Source organism: Lepus europaeus, chromosome 14 (assembly GCF_033115175.1).
Source record: "Lepus europaeus isolate LE1 chromosome 14, mLepTim1.pri, whole genome shotgun sequence".
NCBI classification, from domain to species: Eukaryota; Metazoa; Chordata; class Mammalia; order Lagomorpha; family Leporidae; genus Lepus; species Lepus europaeus.
In genome coordinates this window covers 24,821,751-24,839,474 of record NC_084840.1, presented here as the reverse complement: position 1 = coordinate 24,839,474, position 17,724 = coordinate 24,821,751, and the positions used below count along the sequence as shown (strand labels likewise).

Here is a 17,724-nt window from a genome sequence, read left to right as displayed (position 1 = left end):
TACGAACTTCCTGTAAGCCAGAACTCTATTAAAAACTCCAAAAAAAAAAAAAAAAAAAAAAAAAGAGTTGATTGTATACAGTCCCTAATTCATAAAAGCTACTGGTGTGATATTATATTCTTCCCCTCAAATGTTTCAACCTGTTTTAAGCCTTTTTAAAATCCCGAGTCACGCCTGCTACACTTTCTGCTCCCTAGATTGGGGGCATCTGAATCAATGAAGCTTTCTACAATGTGATGTTTTAAGTAAACTTTTTATTAAAAATATACTTAAGGAAAAAAATTAAGGCTTAAGAAATGGAGTCACCACATAATTATTACTGAAATAAAAACCCTGAAAGCCTCAGAACCCTTCCTGTTCTTTTCCAGTTGCTAACTCCAAAGGCGACCACCAACCTGAGTCTACCACTTGTTTCAGTTTTGCCAGTTTCTGAATTTCCTATAAATAGAATCACAGCACTTGCTCTTTTATTTGTTTTCTTTTCATTTACCAGGCCAGCACTGTGGCATAATAGGTTAAGCCTCCGTCCATGGTGCCAGGATCCCATATGGGCAGCGGTTCAAGTACCAGCTGTTCCACTTCTGATCCAGCTCCCTGCTAATATGCCTGGGAAAGCACAGGAGGGTGGCTCAGGGCTTGGGTCCCTGCATGCATGTTGGAGACCAGGATGGAGTCTGGGCTCCTGGCTTCTGATCGACCAGCTCCAGCCACTGTGGCCATTTGGGGAGTGAACCAGCAGGTGGAAGACCTCTGTCTCTTCCTCTCTAACTCTACCTCTCAAATCAAAAAATAGTTCTTTGTAAAAAAAACATTATTTGAAAGGTAGAGTGTGGGGTGGGAGTGAGAGCAAGGAGCAGCGAGAATTTTCCATCCATTGTTTCACTCCCCAAATAGTCCCCAATGGACCAGAACGAAGCCAGGAGCCAAGAGCTTCTTCCAGGTCTCCCACATGGGTGCAGGGGCCCAAGTCCTTGGGCCTTTCTCTACTGCTCTCCTAAGTATGCTAGCAGGGAGCTGAATCGGAAGTTGAGCAGCCAGGACTCCAGCACCCTTAAGAGATGCCAGCGCCACAGTCAAAGGTTTGCCCACTATGCCACAGCACCAGTCCCTTGCTCTTTTTTTTCCTCAACTTAATGAGACTTTTGCTGGAGGCAGTAATTTGTTCATTCTTCAGACTGTTAAGGCCAGCATTGTGGCACAGTGGGTTAAGCTGCCTCCTGTGACACCGGCAACCCATGAGTGCCAGTTAAACTCCCAGCTGCTCCACTTCCAATCCAGCTCTCTGCTGAAGCACCTGGGAAAGAGGCAGATGATGACCCAAGTGCTTGGACCCTGCACCTGTTTGAGAGACCCTGGAAGCAGCTCTTGGCTCCTGGCTTCAGCCTGGCCAACCCCAGCTGTTGCAGCCATTTGGGGAGTGAATCAGCAGGTGGAAGATACCTATCTCTATTTCCCTCCCTCTCACAAGTGGCTCTTATTCACGGTCTCTCCCTCCTCTTTCTGTATCTCTGCCTTTCACATAAATAAGTCTTCAAAAAAAATCCAAACCCAAAATGCTCCAAAATCCAGAAGATTTTTATCCATTTATTGATTTGAAAGAGCAATGGCAGGGTGGGGAAGAGAAAGATAGGGCTTCTATCTGCTGGTTCATTCTCCTTCTCCTTGAGGTCTGCCCCATCCTCTGCTACCTCCCTGGGTGCATTAGCAGGGAGTTGGACCAGAAGCAGAGCACCTGGACCCAAACCAAGGCTTCAGTGTGGGATGTCAGTGTCACATGTTGTGGCTTAACTGCTGTACCACAACCTTGGCCCCCAGATCCAGAACTCTTTGAGCACTGCACTCAAAAAGGGATTAGAGATGTAAAATTATATAATGCCAAGATTGATTTCCACCTGACAAAGGGAGGGCCTGGTGTATAGTGCATGACACACACCCAGCATCACCCAGAGAAAGAGCAGAGCAGGCAGAACACAGCAACAACCCAGCTGGGAAATCAAACCTCCGAAGCTTTGATCACCAGAAGCTAAAGGAAACCTCGACAAAGGCGACACAAACTGAGGAGGAGGAAAGAGCTGCTGGCGTGGCCAACAAGAATTTAGACGCCCTCACCAAGTGGAATTGCAACCTCAGATACCCAGCCCTGCAGGCCCAAGGTGGCCATCGGGGGGCCACAGGGGCCACGAGCTCACACATTCTTCTCTCATACACCTCTGTGTTCACAAGTCTCTAACTGAAAATCATTTCCTTAGTTTATAAAAGCAGACAACCAACCATGGCAGGAAGAGCAGCTCTGGGGCCGGCGCCATGGCTCACTTGGTTATTCCGCCTTCTGCGGTGCCGGCATCCCATGTGGGTGCCGGGTTCTAGTCCCGGTTGCTCCTCTCCCAGTCCAGCTCTCTGCTGTGGCAAGGGAAGGCAGTGGAGAATGGCCCAAGTGCTTGGGCCCCTGCATCCGCATGGGAGACCAGGAGGAAGCACCTGGCTCCTGGCTTCGGATCAGTGCAGCTCTGGCAGCAGCGGCCCTCTGGGGAGTGAACCAACGGAGGGAAGACCTTTCTCTCTGTCTCTCCCTCTCATGATCTATAACTCTCCTTGTCAAAAAGAAAGCAAGCAGTTCTGGTGACTGTCACCAGTCGAAGTCACAGACACTCGCCTATCACGGCGCAGCTACTGCCAGAGCAGTTGGCCCTTGTATCCATGGGTTCCCCATCATGAGCTCCACCAAGTTGGGTTAAAATTACTCAGAAAAGTCATGTCTGTACTGAACGTGTACATTTTCATTATTTCCCCAACAGTACATTATAACCACCATTTGTCAGCATTCACATTGAACTAGAGACGATTTAAAGTATACGGGAAGGCCGGCGCCGCGGCTCACTAGGCTAATCCTCCACCTGCAGCACCGGTACTCTGGGTTCTAGTCCCGGTTGGGGCGCCGGATCCTGTCCCAGTTGCTCCTCTTCCAGGCCAGCTCTCTGCTATGGCCCGGGAAGGCAGTGGAGGATGGCCCAAGTGCTTGGGCCCTGCACCCGCATTGGAGACCAGGAGAAGCACCTGGCTCCTGGCTTCAGATCAGCGCGGTGTGCCGGCCGCAGCGGACACTGGGGGGGGTGAACCAACGGTAAAAGGAAGGCCTTCTTCCCTGTCTCTCACTGTCCACTCTGCCTGTTAAAAAAAAATAAAAGTATATGGGAAGATACATGTAGAGTATATGCAAATACTACATCATTTTTATTCAAGGGGCTTGCTGAAACAGTCCCCATGAGATACTGAGGGAAGGCTGCAAAATAGCATTTACGTGGGTCTCCCTACTTACTATGAGGGGACTTCCAAAAGTTAATGGAAAAATTGAAGGCAAATAAATTTAGGAGCTAGCATTAATGTACAACAGATTAGGCCAAGGGATTGCAATGCTGGCATCCCATAGCAGAGTTCCAAGTCCTGGCTGTTCCACTTCCAATTCAGCTTCCTGCCAAGTGCCTGGGAAGGCGGCGGAAGATGGCTCAAATACTTGGGCCTCTGCCATCCGTGTTGGAGACCAGAATGGAGTTCCTGGGTCCTGGCTCAGTCCTGTGATTTCAGTAACTGGCAGAGACCATACGAAATGGAAAATTCCAGAAATAAGCAATTCATAAGTTTTAAATTGTGTGCCATCGGAGTTATGTGAGAAAACCTTGTACCATCCAGCTCCATTCTGCCTGGAACACAAACCACCCCCCCTTCATGCAGCACAATCACACTGTGCACACGACCTGCCCATTGCCGTCACTATCCCAGTGTAGGGTTCACCACCGTCTGCAGTTTCCAGCACCCATTGGGTGTTTTGGGAACACACTCCCCAAGGATTAAGGGATTTGCTGTGATTTATAAACCTACACATTCTTAGTGTCTTTTAAACTTACTTCCCTAGGCGGGCGCCTCGGCTCACTTGGCTAATCCTCTGCCTGCGGCGCCAGTACTCCGGGTTCTAGTCCCGGTTGGGGTGCAGGTTCTGTCCCGGTTGCTCCTCTTCCAGGCCAGCTCTCTGCTGTGGCCCGGGAAGGCAGTGGAGGATGGCCCAGGTCCTTGGGCCCTGCACCCGCATGGGAGACCAGGAGGAAGCTCCTGGCTTCGGATCAGTGCAGCACACTGGCTGTAGCGGCCATTTGGGGGGTGAACCAACGGAAGGAAGACCTTTCTCTCTGTCTCTCTAACTCTGCCTGTGGGGAAAAAAAAACAACTTACTTCCCCAGACTTCAAAGAGGTCCATGGGCATCCCCCCCCCCCAAAAAAAAAAAAAAAGGATGGCTACAAGGAATCAAGGACTTCAGGCAAGACAGGGAAAGCCAATGCGTCATTTAGGAAGCACTTCCGGTTTGGCCAGGTCCAGAGCATCACCAGAAGACAAGAGCCACATTGGCCGGCATTTCCTAAAGTTCCTACCAATACCCACCCAGCCTCCCACAAAGAGGACAGCTGCGACAATGCCAGGCTTTCGCTCCTAGTGTCTGTCCAACCTACTTCCCAAGGAGGGAGCCAAGCAAACCACGGATAAGGCTGTGATCCACAAGGAGTCCAGAACCCAGGGCCCACAGGTACTGCTCCGTGGCTGTGCCGCACCCCCCCTGCCGTATTCCTCGGAGAATCGGGGACACCGCCTCTTCCCGCAGTACAGGATTTAGAAACAATGTATCTAAGGCACTTCACCAGCGCAGGGCCCACTGCCAACCTAACCTCTTAGCTCAAAACTGCCCAACACTTTGGCACAGTTAGGGGCCGCAGCGAAGTAGGGCGCTGGGACACAGAATGGATGGAGACGATCATTCCTCAAAGCCCAGCACGAAAACCACGCGTGTTCTCTGCTAGTGCTCCCCTAGCTGTCATCCCACTGCGAGTAGGCGCCCAGCTCTGAGAATCAATGAATGAATGAAACGGAATAGAAAGGCACAGAAACACGAGCCTCGCCCACACGTTGCAAACCCTAGCCGGCAGCCCTGATCCAAGACCATGAACACGGGACGCGGCACCTCCTTCTCTCCAAAGCTACCTCTAACATTTTTGGTGAGGACCGGGGTTGGGGGTGGGGAAGGGGGAGAGGAGGGCTAGTCCATATACAGACGGGGGAAACTGAGTCCCCAGAGTAGCGAGCAATAGCAACCTCTAACTTCGGGGTCCTTGGAGCCGCAGCCTTCAGGCAGGCGCGCCTGGATCGCTGCCAGGGGGCCCGGAGTTCGCAGCCCCCTCCTCGCACCGGTCGGAAACTCGGGCCCAAGCCAAGGAAGAGGAGGCGGGCATGGGAGCGCGTGGATTCGGTTGGGAAACAACAGGAACCCCCGCCACTGCCCGCCGGACCCCCGCCTTTGTCTGCTCCAGGGGACCGGGAACTTCCTCTGTCCCGCCCTCGGGCGCGCACACGGCCACTGGAGCAGGAAAGGCAAAGCGTCTTGTGCATTTCTTTTTTTTCCAGCAAATTAAACCGAAGCCAAAGGATCAGCAGCTAACCTCCCCGGGGACCCCCTACGGTCACCAGCTACCAACCTCCGGGCTGTCCCGGGCGGCGGCGACCGCGACGTTCCCGCGCGCCACGAGTTCCCAACACCCCTAGCTCTGCACTTCCGAGTCCCGGCGGCGGCGCTGCGAGGCTCGGCGGGCGCCGCCCTCGCTCTCCCCGGAGCGGCCTGGGGAGCCGCAGCCCCGCGCGCGCGCACGCGCTCGGCGCACGCCCCCGCCGCCGTGCCCGCGGCCGCTGCCCGCCCGGCTTGGGAACCCGGAGCTCTCGCGCTGCAGGAGGGGCCCGGCGATCCCGCGGCCGGCCCCTCGGCCCCGCGCAGCCCCAGGCTCCGGGCTCCTGCGCCCAGGCGCGTGCACAAACCTCTTCCCCACCTCCCGTCCCCCTCCCCCAACGCGTGCAAGGCGGGGGCTGTCTACAGGTTAGTGGCAGAGCGGAAGTCACCTGCGACTCGAGGTGGGCTCTCCGTCCTAGCCCGGGGTCCCCACGGACGTGCTGTAGGCGAAAGGCGGCAGCTTGGTGGGGTGGGAAGAGGGCGGGATCTGCAGCCGGGGCAGCCTCCGGAGCTGGCTGCGTGAACTTAGCCCGCGTGAGGCTCTCCGTCCGCCTCCGTGAAACAGAAATGAGCTGCCCTGCTTTTCCTCGCAAATTCGAGTGAAGATCGGATGGGGTGAACTGCACGCAATGGTAAAGCAGCTTGCGGAGAGCAGTGCTACAAAACAAAACCAAAAAACCCGAGAAGTCAAGGATTCTGAGTGCAGAGGGGGACCTGAAGGGACCCCTCTGGCTTGGCGACTTCAGCCGAGCCGCAATGCCCAGAGGCCTCGGACGCCGCGCCGAGCCGAGCCGAGCCGGGGAGACGGACTTATCTTAGCAGAACCACCTGCAACCACGGGCTTCCGGCTCCTTCGCCCAACCAAGGGAGTGGGTCTCCCCAGGGAAAAGGTGTTTCAGGTGATCCTAGGCTCGAACAGCTGCGGGTGAGCCCTTCGTGGGCAACAGGAAAACACAGGCTGTGCCCAAGCAAGTCTGATCGAGCGGTCATTGTTACAGCCCAGAGGGTTATTTTCGGATTGCAAAACTCCCTGGGAAACTAGAGTAGGAAGAATGCCTGAGAAATGGAACTGTCTGCCCTTTCGGCTTCCCCCACCAGCCCCCAACACCAGATCCAAGGTGGAGCTCAGTGAGAAGGTGTTGGTGAACTGGCCCCAATAGGAATGCCAGGTTTGGCCAATCCTGGAAACCCAGTTGAGCTTCAAATGATGCATGACTTTTTTTTTTTTTTTCAGTTTCTGCAGGGCCATGCAACAATTGGTATGTGCTGTTGCTTTTTAAAAGTACCTGTTGCTTATCTGAAATGCAAATGGGACTGGGTATCCCGAAATGACATTTACCTGTGCCTTTTATCTAGCTGAGGTTGCTAGATCCAAGGGTTTGACAGAGGAAGTGATGGAGGAAGAACCCAGGAGTGTTAGATTAGGGAAGGGGATGGGATATGTTCCCACCTCATTACTAAAGATTTATCTGTTTGGAAGACAGAGTGGCAGAATGAGGGAGAGAGCTTCCATCATTTGGTTCACTCTGCAAATGGCCACGACGGTAGGGGCTGGCTGAGGCACCCCAACCCCACCCCTGCCTCTGCCGGGAACTTCATCCAGGTCTCCCACCCCCAATCCTGCCATCTGCTGCTGCTTCCCCAGATGCACAGCACAGAGCTGGATCAGAAGCAGAGCAGCTGGGACTCCAGCCGGCACTCTGATGTGGGATGCCAGCATCACAAACAGCAGCTTAACCCTGAGCCACAGCACCTGTCTGCCTCAGCGTAGATCCACATTAACAGCACGGAGCCATCCTGACCTGAAAGCACAAAGCAAAATATAGCAAACTTGACCACAGGTAAACCAGAAACATCGACTAAATAAAAAGAGCCAACACTGAAGAGTAAGCAAAAAGACTGGATGAAGTATTTGCAGGAAATAGAGTGTTATTTTTATTATAGATTTAATAAAACGAATAATAAAACAGAAGTCACTTGCTAAATGAGCAAGACACATGAATACACAATCCACTGGGGACAAAAGGAAGGAAACAAAATAGGAAACAAATATGTTGCAAAAAGCTCAAAGAATTGAGCTTAATAATTACATGAAAACATGCTATTTTTCACCATCAGGTTGGCAAAATTTTAATAAATGACCTTCAAAGTTGGCAAGAGTACCATCTGATAACACACACAATTGTCAGGCAGGTAAGCAACTTGGCAATATCAAAATCCCCAAAATGTATCAAAACCCTTAAAAACATTCAACAAACCTTTTGGTTTTGAATTATGGGAATAAAAAGAACTAATCCATAATATAGAACATATCCTGTTTTCACCTCTACAGAGGTATAACTGGAAAAAGTTGGATATATTCAATGTGATATTTTAGTATCAGTATACATCATGAAATATTAGCACAATAAAGCTAGTTAAAATCCATCACTTCAGTTACCCGTTTAAAGGTGCTTATTTATTTTATTGAATGATTTTGTGGGTCATTATTTTATTTATTTTATTTGAAAGGCAGAGAGAGAGAGAGGGAGATCACAGCTGCTGAATCATTTCTCAAACGCCCGCAACAGCCTGGACTGGGTCTAGCCAAAGCCAAGAGCCAGGAATTCCACCCAGGTCTCCCACATAAGTGGCAGGGACACAACCACTTGCCTCCCAGGGTATGCGTTACCAGGAATCTGAAATTGGGAGCAGATGCGGGACTCAAACCCAGGCGTCCAATAGAGGGTGCAGGTGTCCCAGGCAGCGGCTTAACTGCTACTCCAAACACCTGCCCCATAGTGTGTGTGTGTGTGTGTGTGTGTGGTGAGAATACTTAAGGTCTACTCTCAGGAAAGTTCAAGTATACAGTAGGTTGATATCAACTGTTGTCCCCATGCTGTATGAACTTATTTTAGTAACTGCAAGTTCGTACACTTGGACTAAAGTATTTTTGTCACTCTGCGTCTGGCTTATTCCATTTAGAAATGTGGACATCACAACGTTGCAAACATCCCTTCTGTTTTGAGGCCCAATGCTATTTCATTGTATGTGTTATTAAACTCACAAAAGGCCATAGGTTTATACCATGCACCTGTAGCAGGCCCAAAAGGCCAACCCATATCAACTTCAATCATAGTAACTTTGCGGTGTGGCAAGAGGCACTGTAGCCAATTAACCAACTAGGCTGTAACCAATTGACTGGTTCATTGAATAAGCAACAGGAAATTATGTTTTTATCTATTCCTCAATTCCCCTTTTCTGTAAGTGTCCTCTGATCATCTGTTAGCCAGAATTCTCAGCACCTGCTCTGGTGTTAGGAGCTGCACACATTATAAGTCATTTTTGTTTCGTTTGAATTTGCTTTACTCGAATAAACTCTACTAATTTAACTGGTTTAAAGAATTTTCTTTTTTTTTTTAAAGATTTATTTATTTGTTTGAAAGGCAGAGTTACAGAGAGAGAGAGGGAAAGACAGATCTTCCATCTGCTGGTTCACTCCCCCAATGACGAAAGTGGCCACTGCTGGGCCAGGCCAAAGTCAGGAGCCAGGAGCCCAGGAACTTGGGCCATCTTCTGCTGCTTTTTTGCTAATTCTGTGGGTTGTCTTTCCACTGTTGATTGTGTCCAGAGATGGAGAAAAGTTTTAATTTTGATAAATTCCAATTTATTTTTTCTCTTGCTGCTGATACTTTTTAAAGATTTATTTATTTTTTGGAAGGCAGAGAGACAGCAAGATCTTGCATCTGCTGGTTTACTCCCCAAATGACTGCAATAGCTGAAACTGGGCAGATCCGAAGCCAGGAGACGGGAGCTTCCTCTGGGTCTCCCACGTGGGTGCAGGGGCCCATAGTCTTGGGCCATCTTCTACTGCTTTCTCAGGCCATAACAGAGAGTTGGATCAGAAGTGGAACAGCCACATGGGATGCCCACGCTGCTACACCACAGCGCCAGGCCCTGTTGCTGATACTTTTGATGTCATCCAAGAAATCATTGCCTAATTCAATGTCATGAAGAGTTTTTTCTCCTATGTGATTTTCTAAAAGGTCATACTTTTACCTCTTACATTTAGGTGTTTGATTCATTCTGAGATAACCTTGTATCAGGTAAGGGGCCACTTCCATTCTTTTGCCTATGGATATCCAGATTTCCTGATACCACTTGTTGAAAAGCAGAGATCTCTCTCTCTCTCTTTAATATTTAATCATTTGAAAGGCAGAAAGAGAGAGACAGAACTTCCACCTTCTGGTTCACTTCCCAAATGCCTGCAATAGCCAGGGCTGGGCTAGATGGAAGCCAGGAACCAGGAATTCGATCTGGGTCTCCCACATGGGTGCAGGAACCCAAGTACTTGGGCCATCCCATTAGCAGGAAGCTGGATCAGAAGCAAAGGATCCAGGACTCAACCCTAGGCACTCTGCTATGGGATGCAGGCTTCCCAAGTGGTGGCCGCCTGCCGTGCCACACAGCCCACCCTAGACATTTGTTAAGGCCAGGGTCTGGAGGTGGAGGAGTGGATGGTGGGAGACTAAGTTCCTGCTAGAAGTCAGAGGCAGGATCATCAGAGTAAACAAGTGGTAAGGTCCATCACCAAGGGAAAATTGGGTTTGGGGGGGGGGGGAGGAAGAGAAGAGAGAAGAAGGAAGGATTTCTCCCCCTTTAATGGTTCACACACAGAAGTGTGTGGCCTTCGAAACCTTGCACTTGTTTGGAAGCAGCCAGGCCTCGGGGGCTCCCTGACTGGGAGCCAGAGCAGCCAGTGCACGGCCCGGCGTGCCCAGAGCTGCCTCGGTTTGGAAGGCTGCTGTTCTGACTGCACAAGCAAAACCTAGGCGCGACCTCCTGCAGCTGAGAAGCATGTTGGGAACACGGTCAACCGAGCCAAATTGGTGATAATTGAGGCTTAAAAGAGGGAATCAATTTGTCCCCAGGGACTGTATTTCTTCAAAAGCAAAAATATCAAAATTAGTATGTAAATGTGAGTAATGAACGGTCAGTCGCTCTTTATGCCATTATTTTAATAAGTCATTAATCAGGCGCCTGCAATCAGGCATCTGCCTTGGGTGTGTTTTCTCTCTGGCCTTCCCAGTTATCAGGATCTCAGTCACGCAGCGGGGCCTCCTGTCCAGATAGGCAGCCCGGAGCCCCTGGTAGCAACGCTCCGGACTGCAGAACTACTGCTTAGCAAGCACTGACCAGGACACATCTTGATTTCGATCCCAGTGTGACTGAGCCCCAGAAATTATATCCATTCAACAGAGACACAAGAGGTCAGTGAGACGTAGACTCTAAGACAAAGGAGTAGGATTTCCTATTATAAAATCTCACACCAGAAAATGACAGCAAGCTGTCTGGAAGGATTCCCAGGCCTTCAACACCTGGCACAGGCTCTCATCTGCTCTACCTATTAGCATGTCGACCCTGTGCTATGGTGATTTTCCATGCTCATCATGGACCCAGCCTTTGCCCAGCTACTCATGTGTACACGCAGGGTAACACTTCACTTCAACATTAAAGGTGAAATTGCAGGGGGTGGGGATGGGGGCAGTGGGACAGTGGGTCAGCATTGTGGCATAGTGGATAAAACTACCACCCACAGAGCCAGCATCCTATGTGGGTACCAGTTCGAGTCCCAGCTGCTCCACTTCCAATCCAGCTCTCTGCTATGGCCTGGGAAAGCAGTAGAAGATGGCCCAAGTCCTTGGGCCTCCGCACCCATGTAGGAAACCTGGAGGAAGCTCCTGGCTCCTGGCTCCGGATCAGTGCAGCTCTGGCAGCTGCGACCATCTGAGGAGCGAAGCATCAGATGGAAGACCTCTCTCTCTCTCTCTCTCTCTCTCTCTCTCTCTCTCTCTCTCTCCCTTTGCCTCTCTGGAACTCTGCCTTTCAAATAAATAAATCCTTTCTTTTAAAAAAGTGAAATTACAGTCTAGCTCTGGAGGATTTTCCAAATATATATATTAAAAATACAGCTAGCAACTAATAAGCACAATTCTAATGTAGCTCTGGGATGGTCACTTGGCCCAGTGACGAAGATGCTGGCTGGGGATGCTCACACCCCGAATCTGAGTGCTTAGGGTTTGAGTTCCAGCTCTGCTTCCAAGTGCAGCTTCTTGCTAATGCAGACCCTGGGAGGCAGCGAGTGATGGCCCAAGCACTTGTATCCCTGACCCCCACGTGGGAGACCCGGATTGAGTTGCTGGCTCCCAGCCTGCGCCTGGCCCAGCCCAGGCCATTTTGAGGATCTGAAGATTGAGCCACACAATAGGAAATGACCCTGCTAGACATTTGCCTCTCTATACCTCTTTCACTCTGTTTCTATGCCTCTCAAATAAATAAGTAAATAAAATTCTGTAGTTCAAACTACCTATAAATGCTGAAGAATGGACTCATATCAGCAGTGTAAACCATGAAGAGCAAAGTGCAATGTCTCCTCCTCCAAGAAGCATTCCTTGACTATTCTGGCAAAATTAATCCCTACCCAGTCAATCTATTACTCCATCATGTGTATGTAATGTGCTCTCATCTATATTTTCTTATTGCACTTACCACTCTGAGCTTCTCTCATTTACTCACATATTTATAAATATTATTCATAGCAGAATTACTTAGACTATTTGCAAGATACAATATGTTAATAGACTGTAAAATAAAGTTAATGTGTCACAACTAGACTTAATGATTGATTGATTTGAAAAGCAGAGCGACAAAGTGGGTAGGAAGAGACAGAGAGAAAGAGTTCTTCCATCCACTGGTTTACTCCCCGAAATGTCTGCAATAGCTGGTGCTGGACCATGAGCCAGGAATTGTAACCAGGTCTCCCACACGGTGGCAGGAACCCAAGTGTTTGGGCCATAATCTGCTGGCTCCCGGGCACATCAGCAAGAGCTGGAGGAGAAGCAGAGGCTGGACTTTGGTCCTCAGCATTCCTATACGGACTGTGCATGTCCCAGGCAGCGGCTTAACCAGCTGTGCCACAGCACCCACCCCCACCACTGGACTTTTGGGAATTACGAACAACGTTGGAAATACTGCATCCAATTGCTGTGAACAGGATTAAGCTAGTTACTGAGAGGCCATGATGATTATCAGTTGACTAGTACAAGTCCACCTATCTTATGAAAACAAACAAATTTTGTTTCATTTTGATCTATGATGTGAACATGGCCATCAGCATTATAAGACAATTAACAGTTTATAATCTATATTAAGATTTCTCCTAATAGAAAATAAAAATAATGATAAAATGAAAATTTAAGAAATGCCCAACACCGGTTCATGACCCGGCTGCTCCACTTCCAATCCAGCTCTCTGCTGTGGCCTGGGAAAGCAATACAAGATGGCCCAAGTCCTTGGGCCCCTGCACCCAAGTGGAAGACCTGGAAGAAGCTCCTGGCTCCTGGCTTCGGATCAGCGCAGCTCCAGCCATTGCGGCCAATTGGGGAGTGAACCATTGGATGAAAGACCTCTCTCTCTCTGTGCCTCTCCTCTCTCTGTATAACTCTGACTTTCAAATATAAATAAATCTTAAAAAAAAAAAAAAAAAAAAGGAGGCCAGTGCCACAGCTCAACAGGCTAATCCTCTGCCTGCGGCGCCGGCACACCGGGTTCTAGTCCCAGTCGGAGCGCTGGATTCTGTCCCAGTTGCCCCTCTTCCAGGCCAGCTCTCTGCTGTGGCCAGGGAGTGCAGTGGAGGATGACCCAAGTGCTTGGGCCCTGCACCCCATGGGAGACCAGGAGAAGCACCTGGCTCCTGGCTTCGGATTAGCATGGTGCACCTGCCGCAGCGCACCAGCCTCAGCGGCCATTGTGGGGTGAACCAACGGAAAAGAAAGACCTTTCTCTCTGTCTCTCTCTCTCACTGTCCACTCTGCCTGTCAAAAAAAAAAAAAAAAAGGGAATGCCCAAATTCAATCACCAGATATATAGAACCATAAATAGTGACTCTGAGTAATGTTTCAATATCATTTGAGGTGCATTTATTTTCATTTTTAAAGATTTATTTATTTATTTGAGAGGCAGAGTTACAGACAGTCAGATGGAGACACAGTGAGAAAGGTTTTCCATCCACTAGTGCACTCCCCCGGAGCCTGGAGCTTCTTCCAGGTCTCCCATGTGGGTACAGGGGCTCAAGAACTTGGGCCATCTTCCACTGCTTTCCCAAGCCATAAGCAGGGAGCTGGATTGGAAGTGGAACAGCCGGGACTTGAACCGTTACCCATTTGGAATGCTGACACCACAGGTGGAGGCTTAACCTAATAAGTCATAGCACTGTCCCCTTGAAGTACATTTAAAAAGGCGATAGAGAGGGGCCAGCACTGTGGCGTAGAGGATAAAACCGCCACCTACATTGCCAGCATCCCATTTGGGCACTGGTTCAAGTCCTGGCTGCTCCACTTCTGATCCAGCTCTCTGCTATGGCCTGGGGAAAGCAGTGGAAGATGGCCCAAGTCCTTGTGACCCTAGACCCACATGGGAGACCTGGAGGAAACTTTTGGCTCTTGGTTTCGGATCAGCGCAGCTCTGGCCATTGCAGCCATCTGGAGAGTGAACCAGCAGATAAAAGACCTCTCTCTCTCTCTCTCTCTCTCTCTCTCTCTCTGCCTTTGCCTCTCTGTAAGTCTGCCTTTCAAATCAATAAATAAATCTTTTAAAAAAGGAAAAAAGAATTTAAAATATTTTTGTGTGTAAAATCTAATAAAAATGACAAACCACAATACTGGCATATTACTTGTAACAATACCTTTCAAACTAGCGGGACACTTGGAAACACAGACTGCTGGACTTGTCAACACGCCTCTCAGACATTTTCAAACAAATAACGAAATACTGGAACAATTGGGAGGCAGAGAGGAAGCTCCAATCCACTCATCCACTTTCTAAAATGCCTCTAATGTCCAGGACTGGGCCAAGGTCAAAGCTGGATGCCAAGAACACAAACCAGGTCTTCCATATGAGTGGCAGGAACCTAAACTCTTTTTTTAAAAAAAAAAGATTTATTTTATTTATTTGAAAGAAAGTTATAGAGAGAGGTAGAGACAGAGAGGTCTTCCATCTGCTAGTTCACTCCCCAGATGGCCACAACGGCTGGAACTGCGCTGATCCAAAGCCAGGAGCCAGGAGCTTCTTCCACGTCTTCCACGTGGGTGCAGGGGCCCAAGGACTTGGGCCATCTTCTACTGCTTTCCCAGGCCATAGCAGAGAGCTGGATCAGAAGAGGAGCAGCCAGGACTAGAATCGCCGCCCATATGGGATGCCAGCGCTTCAGGCCAGGGCTTTAACCCGCTGTGCCACGGCACTGGCCCCAAGAACCTAAACTCTTGAGCCATCACCACTGCCTCCCAAGTAAGCATTAGCATCTAGCAGGAAGCTAGAGTCAGAAACCAGAGCTGGAAATAAAGCCCAGGCACTCTACGTGGGACATAAGCATCTTAATGGGAGTCTTAACTGCTAGGCCAAATGCACTGAACTTCACTGGCACAACTTCTTGTGATATTCATGAGATTTATTTGCAAGTGGCGTAGCAAAAGAAAAAGTCAATTGCACAGTTTGTTGAAAAGGTGTTCTAACATAAATAGATGCAATACATAATTTTTAATGCCAAATCAAATAATAAATTAAAATTTACAATTATTTGGGATAATACTATTCCTAGTCACATCCACACTACTGCAGAGCCTTTTAGAACCATGCTTCTCCTGTGGTTAAAATCCAGTATGGACCTTGGGTTCTTTTTTTTTTTTTTTTTTTTAATTTTTTTTTTTAAATTTTTATTTATTTATTTATTTATTTTTGACAGGCAGAGTGGACAGTGAGAGAGAGACAGAGAGAAAGGTCTTCCTTTTGCCGTTGGTTCACCCTCCAATGGCCGCCGCGGTAGCGCGCTGCGGCCGGCGCACCGCGCTGTTCCGATGGCAGGAGCCAGGTGCTTATCCTGGTCTCCCCTGGGGTGCAGAGCCCAAACACTTGGGCCATCCTCCACTGCACTCCCTGGCCACAGCAGAGAGCTGGCCTGGAAGAGGGGCAACCGGGACAGGATTGGTGCCCCGACCGGGACTAGAACCCGGTGTGCCGGCGCCGCAAGGCGGAGGATTAGCCTGTTGAGCCACGGCGCCGGCCTGGACCTTGGGTTCTATCTCTCAAAGAGCAGAGATACTAACAATTGTTCAACTCCTCTAGAGTTTGCAAAATGATAAAATGTGTATATTGTTTAATTTTAATTCTTTTAAAGATTTTATTTATTTATTTGAGGCCCTGTGTTGTTTAATTTTAACCCTACACACAATGGATTAGATATATTACAACACTGGAAGAATTCTGTGTTGGTCAATATCTTAGAAACTGGAAAAATAATAATTGAATTATGAGTGATGGAACCAGCAGATATGGTTAGAGGAAAAAGTTATTGCAATATTGTTCAACGTCACCAATAACCACTGTGTTTGGAAACACACATCAATAGTGCAATTTCTAGAAATAATTTCTCTATAGCTCATGAAAGTGTTGAAAAACATGGTGAAGGTTGTGAAATTCACTAGCAAGAGCTTGTTAAACAGCCAAAACCTCAATGCATTTTGTTCAATTTGGAGCTGAAGCACAAAGAAGTTCACTGGTTATCTCAGGGGCACCGAAGGGACTGACTGTGTTAAACAGAATGAATGAACTCAGAAACAACCATCACATTTTTCCTGTTGAAAAGCAATCTCATTTTCAAAAGTTATGTTTGGGGGCCGGAGCTGTGGTGTAGCGGATAAAGCCGCCGCCTGCAGTGCCAGCATCCCATATAGGAACCAGTTCAAGTCATGACTGCTCCACTTCCAATCCAGCTCTCTGCTATGGCCTGAGAAAACAGTGGAAGATGGCCCTAGTCCTTGAGCCCTTGCACTCACGTGGGAGACCCTGAGGAAGTGCCTGGCTCCTGGCTTCAGATCAGTGCAGCTCCAGCTGTTGCAGCCAACTGGGGAGTGAATCAGCAGATAGAAGACCTCTCTCTCTCTCTCTGCCTCTCCTTCTCTCTCTATGTAACTCTGACTTTCAAATAAATAAATAAATCTTTAAAAAATTATGTTTGACTGTTGAAAGCTTTACCTAATATATGCTAAATTGATCTTCTGTATATAAAGATAATTGAAAATGAATCTTGATGTGAATGGAAGGGGAGAGGGAGTGGGAGAGGGGAGGGTTGTGGGTGGAGGGAAGTTATGGGTGGGGGGAAGCTATTGCAATCCATAAGCTGTACTTTGGAAATTTATATTCATTAAATAAAAGTTAAAAAAATTATGTTTGAGATTTAAAATTAGTATGTTTAACAGCGGTTACTGATATTAATGAATTTAAACGTACAACTTCAGGAAGAAAACAACAATATGATTCTTTTTTTTAAAGATTTATTTATTTGAAAATCAGAGTTACATAGAGAGAGGAGAGGCAGAGAGAGAGAGAGAGAGGGGTCTTCCATCTGATGGTTCACTCACTCCCCAATCAGCCGCAATGACTGGAGCTGCGCTGATCCGAAGCCAGGAGCCAGGAGCTTCCTCAGGGTCTCCCACACAGGTTCAGGGGTCCAAGGACTTGAGCCATCTTCTACTGCTTTCTCAGGCCATAGCAGAGAGCCGGATCAGAAGTAGAGCAGCTGGGACTAGAACCACCCAAATGGGATGCTGGCACTTCAGGCCAGGGGTGTTAACTCGCTGTGCCACAGCGCTGGCCCCACAGTATGATTCTACAGGTGAACATACCCAGGATTCCAAAGACATCATATTACAGCAAAATTCAAAAGCAATCACCCAAGGTAGGCATTGGGTGCAGTTGCTAAGATGCCACTGGGGGTGTCTGCATCCCATATCAGAGTGTCTGGTTTAGGTCAGAGCTCCTCCACTTCCTGCTAACCGGCACCGTGGGAGGCAGCAAAGGGCAGCTCAATCACTTGAGTCCCTGTCACCCACATGGGAGACGCGGATGGAGTTTCAGGCTCCTTGACTTTGGCCTGCAACATACTCAGCTGTTGTAGACAGATTCTCTCTCTCTCTCTCTCTCTCTCTCTCTCTCTCTCTCTCTCTCTCTCTCTCTCTCTCTCTTTCTCTCTGCCTCTCTCCACTTCTATTTCTCCTTCTTCCATCTCCCTTCTTCTCCCTCTCTCTCTTCCCTCTCCCCCACTCCCCCTCTCTCATTACAAATAAAATGAAATTTTTCCCTAAAAACA

The 17,724-nt window shown here is 48.7% G+C and overlaps 1 protein-coding gene across 5 annotated transcripts in view; it reads right to left on the bottom strand.

The window, feature by feature from the left end:
- Positions 1–6,022, bottom strand: part of HHAT (hedgehog acyltransferase) — a 310,399-nt gene extending 304,377 nt beyond the window's left edge. For 4 of the 5 annotated variants that reach the window (XM_062211312.1, XM_062211314.1, XM_062211315.1 and 1 more), the window contains exon 1: positions 5,933–6,022. The gene's annotated coding sequence lies outside the window, so the exon portion shown is untranslated. Of the gene's footprint in view, positions 1–5,517; positions 5,604–5,932 lie in introns of those variants that run through there. The other variant, XM_062211313.1, reaches the window with a different exon arrangement.
- Between the last annotated feature and the right edge of the window lie 11,702 nt (positions 6,023–17,724).